Here is a 21,770-nt window from a genome sequence, read left to right on the forward strand (position 1 = left end):
AGGTCTCCCACAAACACTTACAGGACTCTTCCTCACACACTTACAGGTCTCCCAGAAACACTTGCAGCTCTCCACCTCACACTTACGGGTCTCCCACACACACATACAGGTCTCCCACACACACTTACAGGTTTCCTACACACACTTACAGGTCTCCCACACACACTTACAGGTCTCTCCCACACACACTTACAGGTCTCCCACACACACACTTACAGGTCTCTCCGACACACATTTATAGGTCTCTCCGACACACACTTAAAGGTCTCCCACACACACTTACAGGTCTCCCCAGAAAAAACACTTATAGGTCTCCCCCACACACTTACAGGTGTCCCCCACACACACTTACATGTCCCCCACACACACATACAGGTATCCCCCACACAATTACAGGTCTACCACACACACACTTTCAGGTCTCCCCCCAACACACTTACAGGTCTTCCCCACCACACACTTACAGGTCTCTCCCACACACACTTACAGGTCTCTCACACACACACTTATAGGTCTCTCCGACACACATTTATAAGTCTCTCTGACACACACTTAAAGGTCTCCCACACACACACTTACAGGTCTCCCCCCACACACTTACAGGTCTCCCACACACACTTACAGGTCTCCCCCCAAAAAACAATTATAGGTCTCCCTTACACACTTACAGGTGTCCCCACACACACTTACATGTCCCCCACACACACATACCGGTATCCCCCACACAATTACAGGTCTACCACACACACACTTTCAGGTCTCCCCCGAACACACTTACAGGTCTTCCCCCCACACACTTACAGGTCTCCCACACACACAGTTACAGGTCTTCCCAAGACACTTACAGGTCTCCCACACACACACTTACAGGTGTCCCCCACACACACACTTACAGGTTTCCCCCTCACACACCTACATGTGTTCCCCCACACACACTTACAGGTCTTCCCTCCCCCACACACACCTACATGTCTTCCTCACACTTACAGCTCTCCCCCACACACACTTACAGCTCTCCCCCCCACACACACTTACAGGTCTCCCCTACACACACTTACAGTTCTCCCCCCCACACACTTACAGGTCTCCCCCACACACATTTTCAGGTCTCTCTCACATACACTTAGAGGTATCCCCCACACAAACTTTCAGGTCTCCCCCACACGCACTTACAGGTCTCCTCCACACATACCTACAGGTTTCCACCCACACATACTTACAGGTCTCCCCCACACACACTTGTAGCTCTCCTCCACACACACTTACAGGTCTCCCCCACACACACCTTTAGATCTCTCCCACACACACTTTCCGATCTTCCCCACATACACTTTCAGGTCTCTCCCACACACACTTACAGGTCTCTCCCACACACACTTTCAGTTCTCCCCCACACACTTACAGGTCTCCCACACACGCTTAAAGGTCTCCCACACACACTTACAGGTTTCCGACACACACTAACAGGTCTCCCCCCACACACTTACAAGTCTCCCCACACACACACACTTACAGGTCTTCCACACACACACTTACAGGTCTTTCACACACTCTTACAGGTCACCCACACAAATACAGGTCTCTCCACCACACACTTACAGGTCTCACACACACTTACAGGTCTCACACACACTTACAAGTCTCTTCCAAACACACTTTCAGGTCTCCCCAAACACACTTACAGGTCTCTGCCACACACACAGGTCTCTCCCCAACACTCTTACAGGTCTCCCCCACTCAAACTAACAGGTCTCCTCTCCACACACTTACAGGTCCCCCAAAAACACTTACAGGTCTCCCCAAACACACACTTACAGGTCTCCCCAAACACACTTACAAGTCTCCCCCAAACACACACTTACAGGTTTCTTACACACACTTACAGGACTCCCACACACACTTGCAGGTCTCTCCCACACACACTTACAGGTCTATCCCAAACACACGTACAGGTCTCTGCCACACACACAGGTCTCTCCCCAACACTCTTACAGGTCCCCCCCACTCAAACTAACAGGTCTCCTCTCCACACACTTACAGGTCCCCCAAAAACACTTACAGGTCTCCCCCAAACACACACTTACAGGTCTCCCCAAACACACTTACAAGTCTCCCCAAACACACACTTACAGGTTTCTTACACACACTTACAGGCCTCTCCGACACACACTTATAGGTCTCTCCAACACACTCCCACATACACACTTACAGGTCTCCCCCACACACTTTCAGGTCTCTCCCACACACACACTTACAGGTCTCTCCCACACACACTTTCAGTTCTCCACCCACACACTTACAGGTCTCCCACACACACTTACAGGTCTCCCACACACACTTGCAGGTCTTCCACACACACTTACAAGTCTCCCACACACACTTACAGGTCTCCCACACGCACTTACAGCTCTCCCAGACACAGCTTTCAGGTATCCCCTACACACACTTACACCTCTACTCCACACACACTTACAGTTCTCCCCCACACACACTTACAGGTCTCCCACACACACATACAGGTCCCCCACACACACTTACAGGTCTCTCCCACACACACTTACAGGTCTCCCCCACACACTTACAGGTCTCTCCCCACACACTTACGGGTCTCCCACAAACACTTACAGGACTCTCTCACACACACTTACAGGTCTCCCACAAACACTTACAGGACTCTTCCCCACACACTTACAGGTCTCCAAGAAACACTTACAGCTCTCCACCTCACACATACAGGTCTCCCACACACACTTACAGGTCTCACTTACAGGTTTCCTACACACACTTACAGGTTTATCCGACACACATATAGGTCTCTCCGACACACACTTAAAGGTCTCCCACACACACACATACAGGTCCCCCACACACACTTACAGGTCTCTCCCACACACACTTACAGGTCTCCCCCACACACATTTTCAAGTCTCTCTCACATACACTTAGAGGTAGCCCCCACACAAACTTTCAGGTCTCCCCCACACGTACTTACAGGTATTCTCCACACATACCTACAGGTTTCCACCCACACATACTTACAGGTCTCCCCCACACACACTTGCAGGTCTCCCCCACACACACTTACAGGTCTCCCCCACACACACCTTCAGATCTCTCCCACACACTTTCAGATCTTCCCCACATACACTTTCAGGTCTCTCCCACACACACTTACAGGTCTCTCCCACACACACTTTCAGTTCTCCCCCACACACTAACAGGTCTCCCACACACGCTTAAAGGTCTCCCACACACACTTACAGTTCTCCGACACACACTTACAGGTCTCCCCCCACACACACACTTACAGGTCTCCCCACACACACACACTTACAGGTCTTCCACACACACACTTACAGGTCTTTCACACACACTTACAGGTCAATCTCCACACACTTACAGGTCAATCTCCACACACTTACAGGTCTACTCCAGACATACCTACAGGTTTCCACCCACACACACTTAGAGGTGTCCCCCACACACACTTAGAGGTGTCCCCCACACACACTTACAGGTCTCCCCCACACACACTTACAGGTCTCCCCCTCACACACTTACAGGTGTCCCCCACACACACTTACAGGTCTCCCCCACACACACTTACAAGCCTCCCCACACACACCTACAGGTCTCTCCCACACACACTTTCAGGTCTCTCCCACACACACTTAGATGTCTCTCCCACACACACTTTCAATTCTCCCCCCACACAGTTACAGGTCTCTCACACACACTTACAGGTCTCCCACACACACTTACAAGTCTCCCACACACACTTACAGGTTTCTGACACATACTTACAGGTCTCCGACACACACTTGCAGGTCTCCCCCCACACACTTACAGGTCGTCCACACACACACTTACAGGTCTTTCACACACACTTACAGGTCAAACTCCACACACTCACAGGTTTCCTACACACACTTACAGTTCTCCCCCTCACACACACTCCTAGAAGTCTCCCTCACACACTTACAGCTCTCCCCTAGATACACTTACAGCTGTCCCCCACACATACTTATTGGTCTTCCCCCCCACACACTTACAGGTCTCTCCCACACACACCTACATATCTCTCCCACACACACCTTCAGGTCTCTCCCACACACACTTACAGGTCTCCCACACACACTTACAGGTCTCTCCCCACACACTTACGGGTCTCCCACAAACACTTACAGGACTCTCTCACACACACTTACAGGTCTCCCACAAACACTTACAGGACTCTTCCTCACACACTTACAGGTCTCCCAGAAACACTTGCAGCTCTCCACCTCACTTACGGGTCTCCCACACACACATACAGGTCTCCCACACACACTTACAGGTTTCCTACACACACTTACAGGTCTCCCACACACACTTACAGGTCTCTCCCACACACACTTACAGGTCTCCCACACACACACTTACAGGTCTCTCCGACACACATTTATAGGTCTCTCCGACACACACTTAAAGGTCTCCCACACACACTTACAGGTCTCCCCAGAAAAAACACTTATAGGTCTCCCCCACACACTTACAGGTGTCCCCCTCACACACTTACATGTCCCCCACACACACATACAGGTATCCCCCACACAATTACAGGTCTACCACACACACACTTTCAGGTCTCCCCCCAACACACTTACAGGTCTTCCCCACGACACACTTACAGGTCTCCCACACACACATTTACAGGTCTTCCCAACACACTTACAGGTCTCCCACACACACACTTACAGGTGTCCCCCACACACACACTTACAGGTCTCTCCCACACACACTTACAGGTCTCCCACACACACATACATGTCCCCCACACACACTTACAGGTCTCTCCCACTCACACTTACAGGTCTCCCACACACACTTACAGGTCTCTCCCCACACACTTACGGGTCTCCCACAAACACTTACAGGACTCTCTCACACACACTTACAGGTCTCCCACAAACACTTTCAGGACTCTTCCCCACACACCTACAGGTCTCCCAGAAACACTTACAGCTCTCCACCTCACACTTACGGGTCTCCCTCACACACATACAGGTCTCCCACACACACTTACAGGTCTAACTTACAGGTTTCCTACACACACTTACAGGTTTCTCCGACACACATATATAGGTCTCTCCGACACACACTTAAAGGTCTCCCACACACACACTTACAGGTCTTCCCAACACACTTACAGGTCACCCACACACACACTTACAGGTTTCCCCCACACCCACTTACAGGTCTCTACCACACACATTTACAGGTCTCTCCCACACACTTACAGATCTCTCCCACACACACATACATTTCTCCCAGACACGCTAACAGGTCTCACCCACACACACTTACAGGTCTCTCCCACACACACACTTACGGTTCTCTGCAAAACATACTTACAAGTCACCCCTACACACTTACAGGTCTCCTCCACATAATTACAGGTCTCCCCCACTCACACTTAGAGGTCTCCACCACACGCACTTACAGATCTCTCCCACACACACTTGCAGGTCTCCCCCACACACTTACAGGTCTCCTCCACACACACTTACAGGTCTCATCCATACACACTTACAGGTCGCCCACACACACTTACAGGTCTCTCTACACACACTTACAGGTCTCCCCCAAACACACTTACAGGTCTCTCCCATACACACTTACAGGTCCCCCCACACACTTTCAGGTCTCTCCCACACACACTTACAGGTCTCCCCAAACAAACTTACAGGTCTCCCCGACACACTTACACGTCCCCCACATACACTTACAGGTCTCCCCAATATACTTACAGGTCTCCCCCACACACTTACAGTTCTCCTTCACACACACTTACTGGTCTCTCCCACACACACTTACAAGTTTCCCAACCACACTTATAGGTCTCCCCTACAAACACCTACAGGTCTTCCCCACACACACACTTATAGGTTCCCCCCAACACACTTACAGGTCTCCCCCTCACACACTTGCAGGTCTCCCACACACACTTACAGGTCTCCCACACACTTACAGGTCACTCCCCCACACACTTACAGGTCTCACACACATTTACAGGTCTCGCAAACACTTACATGTCTCACACACACTTACAAGTCTCTTCCAAACACACTTTCAGGTCTCTAAACACACTTACAGGTCTTTCCCAAACACACTTACAGGTCTCTTCCCAACACACTTAATGGTCTCTCCCACACACGTACAGGTCTCCCCCTGACACACTTTCAGGTCTCCCCCACACCTACTTACAGGTCTCCCCCTCACACACTTACAGGTCTCCCCCTCACACACTTACAGGTCTCTCACAAACACTTACAGGTCTCCCACACACATACAGGTCTCTCCACCACACACTTACAGGTCTCACACACACTTACAGGTCTCACACACACTTACAAGTCTCTTACAAACACACTTTCAGGTCTCCCCAAACACACTTACAGGTCTCCCCCAAACACACACTTACAGGTCTCCCTAAACACACTTACAAGTCTCCCCCAAACACACGCTTACAGGTGTCTTACACACACTTACAGGACTCTCACACACACTTGCAGGTCTCTCCCACACACACTTACAGGTCTCCCACACACACTTACAGGCCCCTCCGACACACACTTATAGGTCTCTCCAACACACTCCCACACACACACTTACAGGTCTCCCCCACACACTTTCAGGTCTCTCCCACACACACACTTACAGGTCTCTCCCACACACACTTTCAGTTCTCCCCCCACACACTTACAGGTCTCCCACACACACTTACAGGTCTCCCACACACACTTACAGGTCTCCCACACACACTTACAAGTCTCCCACACACACTTACAGGTCTCCCACACGCACTTACAGCTCTCCCAGACACAGTTACAGGTATCCCCTACACACACTTACAGCTCTCCTCCACACACACTTACAGTTCTCCCCCACACACACACTTACAGGTCTCCCCCACACACACCTATATGTGTTCCCCACACACACTTACAGGTCTCCCCCCACACACACACTTACAGGTCTCTCCCACACACACTTACAGGTCTCCCCCACACACTTACAAGTCTCTCCCCACACACTTACGGGTCTCCCACAAACACTTACAGGACTCTCTCACACACACTAACAGGTCTCCCACAAACACTTACAGGACTCTTCCCCACACACTTACAGGTCTTCCAGAAACACTTACAGCTCTCCACCTCACACTTACGGGTCTCCCACACACACATACAGGTCTCCCCCACACACTTACAGGTCTCACTTACAGGTTTCCTACACACACTTACAGGTTTATCCGACACACATATATAGGTCTCTCCGACACACACTTAAAGGTCTCCCACACACACACATACAGGTCCCCCCCCACACACAAACAGGTCTCTCCCACACACACTTACAGGTCTCCCCCACACACTTACAGGTCTCTCCCCACACACTTACAGATCTCTCCCACACACACATACATTTCTCCCAGACACGCTAACAGGTCTCACCCCACACACACATACAGGTCTCCTCCACACATACATACAGGTTTCCACCCACACACACTTACATGTCTCCCCCACACACACAGGTCTCCCCCACACACACTTACAGGTCTCCCCCACGCACACCTACAGGTCTCTCCCTCACATACCTTCAGATCGCTCCCACACATACGTTCAGGTCTTCCCAACACACACTTTCAGGTCTCTCCCACACACACTTACAGGTCTCTCCCACACACACTTTCAGTTCTCCCCCCACACACTTACAGGTCTCCCACACACATTTACAGGCCTCCCACACACACTTACAGGTCTCCCACACACACTTACAGGTCTCCCACACACACTTACTGGTCTCCCACCCACACTTACAGGTCTTCCCCCCACACACTTACAGGTCTCCCCACACTCACACTTACAGGTCTTCCACACACACACTTACAGGTCTTTCACACACACTTACAGGTCTCCCCCCATACACTTACAGGTCTCCTCACACACACACTTACAGGTCTTCCACACACACACTTACAGGTCTTTCACAAACACTTACAGGTCTCCCTCCACACACTTACAGGTCTCCCCCACACACTTACAGGTCTCTCCCCCACACACACTTAGTGGTCTACCCCACACACACTTTCAAGTCTCCCCCCCCCCCACACACACACTTACAGGTCTACCCCACACACACTTTCAGGTCTCTCCCACATACACTTACAGGTATCCTCCACACACACTTTCAGGTCTCCTCCACACATACCTACTGGTTTCCTCCCACACACACCTACAGGTCTCTCCCACTCACACTTTCAGGTCTTCCCCACACAGACTTTCAGGTCTCTCCCACACACACTTGCAGGTCTCTCCCACACACACTGTCAGTTTTCCCCTACACACTTACAGGTCTCCCTCCCCACACACTTACAGGTCTCTCCCCCACACACACACACCTACAGGTCTCCCCCACACACACTTACAGGTCTCCCCCCACACACACACCTACAGGTCTCCCCAACACACACTTTCAGGCCCCCCCCACACTCACACTTACAGGTCTCCCCCCACACACATTTTCAGGTCTGTCCCACATACACTTACAGGTATTCCCTACGCACACTTTCAGGTCTTCCCCACTCACACTTTCAGTTCTCCCCCCCCACACACTTACAGGTCTCCCAGACACACTTACAGGTCTCCCTGACACACTTACAGGTCTCCCACACACACTTACAGGTCTCCCACACACACTTTCCCCACACACACTTACAGGTCTTCCCCCACACACCTACAGGTTCCTCCCACACACACTTTCAGGTCTCCCCCACACACTTACAGGTCACCCCTAACACACACACCTACAAGTCTCCCTTTACACACTTACAGCTCTCTCCTCCACACACTTACAGGTCTGCCTCACACATTTGCAGGTCTCTTCCATACACACTTACAGGTCTCCAACACACACATTTACAGGTCTCTCCCACACACTTACAGATTTCTCCCACACACACTTGCAGGTCTCCCCAACACACTTACACGTCTCCCACACACACTTTCAGGTCTCCCCCCACACACTTGCAGTCTTCCCCCACACACCTTCATGTCTCCCCCCACACACTTACAGGTCTCCCCACACACTTACAGGTCTCCCACACACACACTTACAGGTCTCCTACACACACTTACAGGTCTCCCCCCACACACTTACAGGTCTCCCCACACACTTACAGGTCTCCCCCACACACACTTACAGGTGTCTCCCACACACACTTACAGGTATACCAAACACACTTACAGGTCTCCCCCACACTCACTTACAGGTCTCCCCCACATACACTTACAGGTCTCCCACACACACTTACAGGTATCCTCCACACACACTTACAGGTCTCCTCCACACACGCTCACAGGTCTCCCACACACACTTACAGGTCTCCCACACACATACAGGTCTTTCCACCACACACTTACAGGTCTCACACACACTTACAGGTCTCACACACACTTACAAGTCTCTTACAAACACACTTTCAGGTCTCCCCAAACACACTTACAGGTCTCCCCCAAACACACACTTACAGGTCTCCCCAAACACACTTACAAGTCTCCCCCTCACACACTTACAGGTCTCCCACAAACACTTACAGGTCTCCCACACACATACAGGTCTCTCCACCACACACTTACAGGTCTCACACACACTTACAGGTCTCACACACACTTACAAGTCTCTTACAAACACACTTTCAGGTCTCCTCAAACACACTTACAGGTCTCCCCCAAACACACACTTACAGGTCTCCCCAAACACACTTACAAGTCTCCCCCAAACACACACTTACAGGTTTCTTACACACACTTACAGGACTCTCACAAACACTTGCAGGTCTCTCCCACACACACTTACAGGTCTCCCACACACACTTACAGGCCTCTCCGACACACACTTATAGGTCTCTCCAACACACTCCCACACACACACTTACAGGTCTCCCCCACACATTTTCAGGTCACTCCCACACACACACTTACAGGTCTCTCCCACACACACTTTCAGTTCTCCCCCCACACACTTACAGGTCTCCCACACACACTTACAGGTCTCCCACACACACTTACAGGTCTCCCACACACACTTACAAGTCTCCCACACACACTTACAGGTCTCCCACACGCACTTACAGCTCTCCCAGACACAGTTACAGGTATCCCCTACACACACTTACAGCTCTCCTCCACACACACTTACAGTTCTCCCCCACACGCACTTACAGGTCTCCCCCCCACACACACACTTACAGGTCTCCCCCACACACACCTATATGTGTTCCCCACACACACTTACAGGTCTCCCCCCACACACACACTTACAGGTCTCTCCCACACACACTTACAGGTCTCCCACACACACATACAGGTCCCCCCCACACACACTTACAGGTCTCCCCCACACACTTACAAGTCTCTCCCCACACACTTACGGGTCTCCCACAAACACTTACAGGACTCTCTCACACACACATACAGGTCTTGCACAAACACTTACAGGACTCTTCCCCACACACTTACAGGTCTTCCAGAAACACTTACAGCTCTCCACCTCACACTTACGGGTCTCCCACACACACATACAAGTCTCCCACACACACTTACAGGTCTCACTTACAGGTTTCCTACACACACTTACAGGTTTATCCGACACACATATATAGGTCTCTCCGACACACACTTAAAGGTCTCCCACACACACACATACAGGTCCCCCCCACACACAAACAGGTCTCTCCCACACACACTTACAGGTCTCCCCCACACACTTACAGGTCTCTCCCCACACACTTACAGATCTCTCCCACACACACATACATTTCCCCCAGACACGCTAACAGGTCTCACCCCACACACACATACAGGTTTCCTCCACACATACCTACAGGTTTCCACCCACACACACTTACATGTCTCCCCCACACACACAGGTCTCCCCCACACACACTTACAGGTCTCCCCCACGCACACGTACAGGTCTCTCCCTCACATACCTTCAGATCTCTCCCACACTGTTACGGCCCTCTCGGGACGCAACGGGGTTCTTACTCTGATGTTGTTAGAGGAAGATATATATCCGACCCCAAGCCAGTAGAGGCTTTCAAGGGATGTGATCCGTGATGCAAGTAACTTAAAGGGAGTAGGGAAAGAAAGTTAAGAACTTAATATTGTAATTTTCACCATCACCGGTTAAATATATAAAATAAAAGAGTACACAAGGGGGAGGGGTATTAACACTTTACAAGGGGATTAATCCTCAATCGATGTCTTCTGCTGAAGACGCTGGTGCCATAACTCTCGGTGCCGAGTCCTTGGTGCTTTCTTCGTGGCCTCACAACGAATTCTCCAAAGAAGTTGAGCCTACCCTGGCCACAGGTCAGCCAAAACACAGGTCCACTGGGGGCACCGCCGTGGAGGCCGTCAACCACACGTCCAGCTGGGCTGCTGGCAGGTTCTGAGCCAACAAGGCTGGTACGGCCATTCCACGAACGGTAAAAGGGGAACGCCCTAGACAGGAGCCTCGTGTGACACCACAAATCACTCTCCTGTCTTCAGTACCCCAGTGGATGATCGTCTCCAACAGTCGGTCCCGGGTAAATCCTCTTACTGCCACTCCACTGGCAGGCTAACACACCACAGTGTTCTTCCGGGGGGGACGACTTCACAACAGCTGCAGCTAGGTTCAAGGTATGGAGACTGGCTGCCTCGGGTAGACTGACTCAACCTTCATCACAGCGGTCCCAGGTCGACTCTGTAAACAGACACGTCATCAATGACTGGGACACACTAAAACACCTCACTTACGGGCTCGGGCACAAACACCTGACGTATCCAGTCCATAGATGGCGCTGTCGTCGGAGCACCACCTCACCAGAGGTCAGGAGCGGCTGTGTTGTGAGCTGCACAGGACTGGAAACTGGCCCTTGTGGCTGGTACACCTTGTCCTCACCAGGTGTCGTCGTCCGTTTGGCGGGGGTTTCGGGAGCTGACCCACAGATGGCGTGGTCGTTACTGCTCCGTGCTCGGACACTGGATCCGGGTTCATAACACCTCCCCACCAAAAAGAATTTGGTTTGTGGTTCTAGAAAAAGAAACACCAACCAAATTAGTACGGCGACACAACTCCAAATGGACTTACTTATACTGTAATCTGGAACGGCGAGGCTGTCTCGTCCACAGAACTGGCCTACTGGGCAATTCCGGCACAACGGGACCTTGAAAATGGCAGGCGATGACCTGCCTGACGTAATCTTCCACACCTCCTCTGCGATGGCAAGCAGGGGCATCATCTCACACCTCTCGAGTAAGGATTGGTTTCGACACGATCTGGGGTGACTCGACACTTCTCTGCGTCGTGGCACCGATGACGGCTGATCACAGACGGCATTACTGGTACCAGTCCGATGGTCCTTCAGGGAGACAGGAACCTGGAATACAGGGGTCTGATAATTCAGAGTGACAGCGACAGCGGGTAAAACAGTACTTACAGCATACTCTACTAGGTCCACACCTAGTCCCAACGGGGCTGTTCGTACGTCGCAGATGGCATTCGCTCTGCCACCGTCAGGTCGACCAACGTTCCACATAACGCTGCATTGAGGCTCAGCAGTCACGTGGGGGGGTGTCAACCTGTCGGAAACAGTCACTCATATTATCATTTCTTGTACCTCCTGTATCTACTATTACCTTCCAGGTCCCTTCTTCAACTGCAACACTTGCAGTACAAATCTCCAATCCCTGGGACCTCTTCACGATTTTCACGGGAGCCATCATCCTTTGGGTCGTCCACTGATCCTTACTGAGAACACAGAGAATACATAGGAGAATAAAACAAAATATCGCTAAGAAACATGGGGCCAATTGAGGGATAAGCTTCCCGAGCCAGTCATGTCCATAGCCGGCAACATCCACAAGCCTGGCTTGGACTGAAGAGGGCACTAGACCTTTTGAACACACCCCACATACCTCTGACGTCTGGGGAATCTCTGGCTGGTTCAATACATGCTGTAACTTGCCATACCGCAAGCACATGTCCGCCTTCGCTCCAGACTCGTTGGTATCCGTGGGTGCCTGCACACAAGGCCTCTCTTCTAGCTCAGGTACTTCTGCCATCGTAACCTCATGTTCCTTGTCGAGAGAATCAAAAGACTCTGCTAGAATACAGTCGATCTGCGGGTGAGAGGACAAATTAAACTTACTCAAATCCGGGTCTGTCTTTACCTGGACATTACCACGGCCCGTTGTTACCTCAGACCTTGCTGTTCTGGTAGACTCGGCAACAACCTTGGGAAGATGGATGCTCCAATGGGGTCACCAAGTCGTTGGCTAGTACCACGTCAATCCCAGCCACAGGGAGGGTATCGACTACTGCCAACGCACATGTGCCGCTGAAATAAGGCGAGTCGAGATGTACTGGTACTAAGGGGGCGATGTACTGCGTCCTTGGAAACCCAACCAGGACAACCTCTTGTCTCCCGTCCACACTTACTCCCTCGGGTACCGAGCTCTTCACGATCAGGGACTGGGCTGCTCCACTATCTCTGAGCACTACTACCGATCTACCAGTATGATCACTCGATACATACCCGCCTGAAGTGTGAGGGGAAAACAATCTGGGTTCTTCCTGCGTCGTCGTCGACTGGCTTCCTGCTGGTGATGTTCCACAGCTCATCAACATCACCTCCCTTCGTGCGCTGCCACCTCTTCTGCCTCGGCACCTAGCAGCTACGTGCCCCCTCTGCCCACAAGTCCAGCACACCATGTTCCTCTTCGGACTACGGTGTTTCGGACTACTAGGACTTTTTCTTCGAGGGCTACCTGGGGGCGTCTTCTTAGCACTTTGTGGGACGGGTCTTTCTTCTTCGTCGTGAGGTCTGTCAAACCGGCGCTGGTAATTCCTCGGGACGTACTTAGCAGACGGCCTATGAGTCAGGATATACTCTTCAGCCATGGTGGCTGCTGCACTCAAGGTCTCCACCTGCTGTTCCTCTAAGTACGTCTTGAGGTCTCCAGACAAACAGTCCTTGAAGTCCTCGAGGTCTTCCCTGGTCTCCACCTTCCGAGAGGCACACCATTCCTGGAAAAGTCGCTCCTTGATTGTAGCGAATTCGGTGAAAGTGTGCTCTGAGGTCTTCTTCAGGTTTCTGAACTTTTGCCTATACGCCTCAGGTACCAATTGGTACGCCATGAGCACCACTTTCTTCACCATATCGTAATCGCCGGAGTCGTCAAGGGATAACGTAGAGTAGGCGATTTGGGCCTTCCCAGTCAAGACTGACTGTATCATGATGGCCCAATTCTCCCTTGGCCACTCCAAAGAGGCAGCGACTTTCTCGAAGGCTGCAAAGAACTTTGACACTTCCTTCTCATGGAATTTGGGGACCATTTTGATGTTTCTTACCGGATCGAAACTACTGGTATCCGTTGTTTGCCTCCGACCACCGCCTAATCGCAAAACTTCTAGTTCATATTGTCTCTCTCTTTCCTCTCTGTCTCGTCGTTCTTGTCTGTCTCGTTCTTCTCTTTCTCTGTCTCGTTCTTCTCGCTCTCGTTTCTCTTCTCTTTCTCGTTCTTCTCTTTCTCTGTCTCGTTCTTCTCTTTCTCTTTCTCGTTTCTCCTCTCTTTCTCGTTCTTCCCTTTCTCGTTTCTCTTCCCTTTCTCGTTTCTCTTCTCTTTCTCGTTCTTCTCTTTCTCGTTTCTCTTCTCTTGCTCGTTCTTCTTTTTCTCGTTTCTCTTCTCTTTCTCTTTCTGCTTTCCTTTCTTCTAATTCTAAACGTCTCATCTCTAATTCTTTATCTTGTCTCTCTCGTTCCATTTCTAATTTCCTCCATTCTATTTCTCGATTTATTTCAAGGGCACGCATTTTGACTGTTAGGAAGCTGATATTAAGCTCACCTGCATCACTGTCAACGTCGCTGCCCTTATCTTCCTTTTCCGTGGAAGCTATTTCCTCACCTTCCTTTGTACTAGGAGCCCCGCCTTCCTGTTTCTCTTCTGCCTTCAGGTGCCGGTGAACCTTGGACAAGATCTCCACACGGGAATCACTGGCACGGATCTTGATCTCCAGGTAGGCGCTCACTAGTACAAGCTCTGGTTTGCTCAAATATTTTAATCTGGCAAGACAATCCTCTCTGTTCAGAAAAGCCTGAACCTCGTCCAGATCATCGATGGTAGCTTTTTCTGCCATTGTCACAGATGGAACACTTAGCACTTAACACATTGCTTACACGTTAGCACTTAACACACCGAGCAGTGTTCTACGCCAATATTGCACTTTATCGCACCAAACACTGCACTTGCCAATATTGCACGTAATCACTTCGGGCACCGCACTACCCAATATTGCACTGAGTCCAAGCGAACACTTCGCTCTACAATATTGCACTGAATCACTGAGCACCGCACTAGTCAATATTGCACTTAATCGCTTAATCACAGCGAGCACCGCACTGCACAATATCGCACTTAGTCACTCTGAGCACCGCACAGGACGTATAACGTCACAATCGTCACACGCAGGGGGAATTATTTACAGGGATTACGCCACTTCACCACCCCTGTCAAACATACTTAACAAGGGGACGGATCCCGCTGGGGATGCCAATTATGTTACGGCCCTCTCGGGACGCAACGGGGTTCTTACTCTGATGTTGTTAGAGGAAGATATATATCTGACCCCAAGCCAGTAGAGGCTTTCAAGGGATGTGATCCGTGACGCAAGTAACTTAGAGGGAGTAGGGAAAGAAAGTTAAGAACTTAATATTGTAATTTTCACCATCACCGGTTAAATATATAAAATAAAAGAGTGCACAAGGGGGAGGGGTATTAACACTTTACAAGGGGATTAATCCACAATCGATGTCTTCTGCTGAAGACGCTGGTGCCATAACTCTCGGTGCCGAGCCCTTGGTGCTTTCTTCGTGGCCTCACAACGAATTCTCCAAAGAAGTTGAGCCTACCCTGGCCACAGGTCAGCCAAAACACAGGTCCACTGGGGGCACCGCCGTGGAGGCCGTCAACCACACGTCCAGCTGGGCTGCTGGCAGGTTCTGAGCCAACAAGGTTGGTACGGCCACTCCACGAACGGTAAAAGGGGAACGCCCTAGACAGGAGCCTCGTGTGACACCACAAATCACTCTCCTGTCTTCAGTACCCCAGTGGATGATCGTCTCCAACAGTCGGTCCCGGGTAAATCCTCTTTCTGCCACTCCACTGGCAGGCTAACACACCACAGTGTTCTTCCGGGGGGGACGACTTCACAACAGCTGCAGCTAGGTTCAAGGTATGGAGACTGGCTGCCTCGGGTAGACTGACTCAACCTTCATCACAGCGGTCCCAGGTCGACTCTGTAAACAGACACGTCATCAATGACTGGGACACACTAAAACACCTCACTTACGGGCTCGGGCACAAACACCTGACGTATCCAGTCCATAGATGGCGCTGTCGTCGGAGCACCACCTCACCAGAGGTCAGGAGCGGCTGTGTTGTGAGCTGCACAGGACTGGAAACTGGCCCTTGTGGCTGGTACACCTTGTCCTCACCAGGTGTCGTCGTCCGTTTGGCAGGGGTTTCGGGAGCTGACCCACAGATGGCGTGGTCGTTACTGCTCCGTGCTCGGACACTGGATCCGGGTTCGTAACACACACATACTTTCAGGTCTTCCCAACACACACTTTCAGGTCTCTCCCGCACACACTTACAGGTCTCTCCCACACACACTTTCAGTTCTCCCCCCACACACTTACAGGTCTCCCACACACACTTACTGGTCTCCCACACACACTTACAGGTCTCCCCCACACACTTACAGGTCTCCCCACACTCACACTTACAGGTCTTCCACACACACACTTACAGGTCTTTCACACACACTTACAGGTCTCTCCCCACACACTTACAGGTCTCTTCACACACACACTTACAGGTCTTCCACACACACACTTACAGGTCTTTCACACACACTTTCAGGTCTCCCTCCACACACTTACAGGTCTCCCCCACACACTTACAGGTCTCTCCCCCCCACACACTTACAGGTCTACCCCACACACACTTACAGGTCTACCCCACACACACTTTCAAGTCTCCCCCCCACACACACTTACAGGTCTACCCCACACACACTTTCAGGTCTCTCCCACATACACTTACAGGTATCCCCCACACACACTTTCAGGTCTCCTCCACACATACCTACAGGTTTCCTCCCACACACACCTACAGGTCTCTCCCACTCACACTTTCAGGTCATCCCCACACAGACTTTCAGGTCTCTCCCACACACACTTGCAGGTCTCTCCCACACACACTGTCAGTTTTCCCCTACACACTTACAGGTCTCCCTCCCCACACACTTACAGGTCTCTCCCCCACACACACACCTACAGGTCTCCCCCACACACACTTACAGGTCTCCCCCCCACACACACACCTACAGGTCTCCCCAACACACACTTTCAGGCCCCCCCCACACTCACACTTACAGGTCTCCCCCCACACACATTTTCAGGTCTGTCCCACATACACTTACAGGTATTCCCTACGCACACTTTCAGGTCTTCCCCACTCACACTTTCAGATCTCCCCCCCACACACTTACAGGTCTCCCAGACACACTTACAGGTCTCCCACACACACTTACAGGTCTCCCACACACACTTACAGGTCTCCCACACACACTTTCCCCACACACACTTACAGGTCTTCCCCCAGACACCTACAGGTTCCTCCCACACACACTTTCAGGTCTCCCCCACACACTTACAGGTCACCCCCCACACACACCTACTAGTCTCCCTTTACACACTTACAGCTCTCTCCTCCACACACTTACAGGTCTCCCTCACACATTTGCAGGTCTCTTCCATACACACTTACAGGTCTCCACCACACACATTTACAGGTCTCTCCCACACACTTACAGATTTCTCCCACACACACTTTCAGGTCTCCCCCCACACACTTGCAGTCTTCCCCCACACACCTTCATGTCTCCCCCCCACACACTTACAGGTCTCCCCACACACTTACAGGTCTCCCACACACACACTTACAGGTCTCCTACACACACTTACAGGTCTCCCCCCACACACTTACAGGTCTCCCCACACACTTACAGGTCTCCCCCCCACACACTTACAGGTGTCTCCCACACACACTTACAGGTATACCACACACACTTACAGGTCTCCCCCACACTTACTTACAGGTCTCCCCCACACACACTTACAGGTCTACCACACACACTTACGGGTATCCTCCACACACACTTACAGGTCTCCCCCACACACGCTCACAGGTCTCCCACACACACTTACAGGTCTCTCCCACGCACACTTTCAGTTCTCCCCCCACACACTTACAGGTCTTCCACACACACTTACAGGGCTCCCACACACATTAGCAGGTCTCCCGTACACACTTACACGTCTCTCACACACACTTGCAGGTTTCCCCCCACACATTTACAGGTCTCCCTACACACACACTTACAGGTCTTCAACACACACTTACAGGTCTCCCACACACACTTACAGGTCTTCCCTCCACACACTTACAGGTCTCCCCACACACCTACAGGTTTCCCCCACACACACCTACAGGTGTCTCCCACACACACTTACAGGTATACCACACACACTTACAGGTCTCCCCCACACTTGCTTACAGGTCTCCCCCACACACACTTACAGGTCTCCCACACGCACTTACAGGTATCCCCCACGCACACTTACAGGTCTCCCCCACATACATTCACATGTCTCCCACACACACTTACAGGTCTCTCCCACACACACTTTCAGTTCTCCCCCACACACTTACCGGTCTTCCACACACACTTACAGGGCTCCCACACACATTTAGAGGTCTCCCGCACACACTTACAGGTCTCTCACACACACTTACAGGTCTGCCCCCACACATTTACAGGTCTCCCCACACACACACTTACAAGTCTTCAACACACACTTACACGTCTTCAGCACACACTTACAGGTCTCCCACGCACACTTACAGGTCTTCCCTCCACACACTTACAGGTCTCCCCACACACTTACAGGTCTCCCCCACACACACTTTTACAGGTCTCTCCCACACACATTTACAGGTATACCACACACACTTACAGGTCTCCCCGACACATACTTACAGGTCTCCCCCACGCACACTTACAGATCTCCCCCACACACACTTACAGGTATACCACACACACTTACAGGTCTCCCCCACACATACTTACAGGTCTCCCCCACACACACTTAGAGGTCTCCCCCACACACACTTACAGGTCTCCCACACACACTTACAGGTATCACCCCACGCACACTTACAGGTCTCCCCCACACACATTCACATGTCTCCCACACACACTTACAGGTCTCTCCCACACACACTTTCAGTTCTCCCCCACACACTTACCGGTCTTCCACACACACTTACTGGGCTCCCACACACATTTAGAGGTCTCCCGCACACACTTACAGGTCTCGCCCCACACATTTACTGGTCTCCCCACACACCCACTTACAGGTCTTCAACACACACTTACAGGTCTTCAACACACACTTACAGGTCTCCCCCACACACACTTACATGTCTCTCTCACACACACACTTAAATTTCCCCCCTCCCCCGCACACTTACAGGTCTCCCCCCTCACACACTTACAGGTCTCCCACACACACTTATAGGTCTCCCTCCCAAACACTTACAGGTCTCCCCACACACACAATTACAGGTCTTCCACACACACTTACAGGTCTTCCTCCATACACTTTTAGGTCTCCCCCCACACACTTACAGCTCTCCCCCACACACACTTATAGGTCTCCCCCCCACACACCTACAGGTCTCCCCCCCACACACTTACAGGTCTCCCCCCCCCACACACCTACAGGTCTCTCTCACACAGCTCTCTACACACACTTACAGCTCTCCCCCACACACACTTTCAGGTCTCCCCCCCACACACTTACAGGTCTACCCCACACACTCTTTCAGTTCTCTCCCATATACACTTACAGGTATCCCCCACACACACTTTCAGGTTTCCTCCCACACACACTTACAGGTCTCTCCCACACACACTTTCAGGTCTTCCCCACACACACTTTAAGGTCTTTCCCACACACACTTACAGGTCTCTCCAACACACACAGTGTCTGCCTTCTCCAACACCTCCCCTCCTCCTGTTCCAACCCAAAAAAACCAGCCTCCCAACACACCACCTAAGGCGTTTCTCGACGTACACATCCTCCCTATCAACATCCCACTCACAACCCACAGCATCACAATGTGCTTGCACCCGATCTTCCCCATCACAGTCCCTCCACACACTGCTTAACACCTGCCCACTCTCGCCACATCACAGTAACCATTGTAACTATACACCTTGGTCTTCACTGTAAATATCTTCACATGCTCTCCCTTTGTGTCCACTCAGACCTGCCTTGTCTCCCACACTTGCGCTCTCCCAGTCGTCCCACTCCCAGTCTCCCGCCTGTACATCCCTCTCACTCCCACACATCCCGCCCATCTCCCTCCCACAAATCCCGCCCATCTCCCTCCCACACATCCCGCCCATCTCCCTCCCACAAATCCCGCCCATCTCCCTCCCACACATCCCGCCCATCTCACTCCCACACATCCTGCCCATCTCCCTCCCCTCACATCCTGCCCTTCTCCCTTCCTCATATCCTGCCCATCTCCCTCCCACACATCCTGCCCATCTCACTCCCACACATCCTGCTCATCTCACTCCCACACATCCTGCCCATCTCCCTCCCACACATCCTGCCCATCTCACTCCCACATATCCTGCACATCTGCCTCCCACACATCCTGCCCATCTCACTCCCACACATTCTGCCCATCTCCCTCCCACACATCCTCCCCATCTCCCTCCCACACATCCTGCCCATCTCACTCCCACATATCCTGCACATCTCCCTCCCACACATCCTGCCCATCTCCCTCCCCTCACATCCTGCCCATCTACCTCCCACACATCCTGCCCATCTCCCTCCCACACATCCTGCCCATCTCCCTCCCACACATCCCGCCCATCTCCCACCCCTCACATCTGCCTCCCACACATCCTGCCAATCTTCCTCCCACACATCCTGCCAATCTTCCTCCCACACATCCCGCCCATCTCCCTCCCACACATCCCGCCCATCTCAGTCCCACACATCCTGCCAATCTTCCTCCCACACATCCTGCCAATCTTCCTCCCACATATCATCCTCATCTGCCAACAATGTAATTATCACAGTTTGCTGCTTTGAACATGGTAATTCTTTTAAGCCATGTCAAAATCTTTTATTAATATACACTTTTACTTTTTGAGGGAGAGAGTTATCAGGAGAACGTGCCAAGCTGTTACGACTATATAGCACTTGGGAGGATAAGGATTTGTGATGGGACGGGAGCTGAATATAAAAGAGATTCGCTGTTATCACAGCAAATATGTAATGTTATATTAATTGGGAGGTAAGTTGATGCCTATCTATCCAACTCTTTAACAACAGGGATCATATTCGCCACTCTCCAGAGCCTTGGGTTAGATGGTCAGTTTGAGTGGTTTCAGGAACCACTGAACCACTAACTCACCATTAAGGAACCACTGACCCGCTACTTCGCTCTACATTTTATATTTAGTTACTAACTTCTTTTCTTAGTAACTATTAATTTTCTGGTTGTTTTCAATACATCGATACTTTT

General features: G+C 51.4%; 1 protein-coding gene across 1 annotated transcript in view; it reads right to left on the reverse strand.

Moving 5' to 3' along the window:
* LOC123750484 (uncharacterized) overlaps window positions 1-21,770 on the reverse strand; it is a 141,919-nt gene that overhangs the window by 88,060 nt on the left and 32,089 nt on the right. The gene's annotated exons all lie outside the window — the stretch shown is intronic.

This window comes from Procambarus clarkii, chromosome 85 (assembly GCF_040958095.1).
Source record: "Procambarus clarkii isolate CNS0578487 chromosome 85, FALCON_Pclarkii_2.0, whole genome shotgun sequence".
Taxonomy (NCBI): Eukaryota; Metazoa; Arthropoda; class Malacostraca; order Decapoda; family Cambaridae; genus Procambarus; species Procambarus clarkii.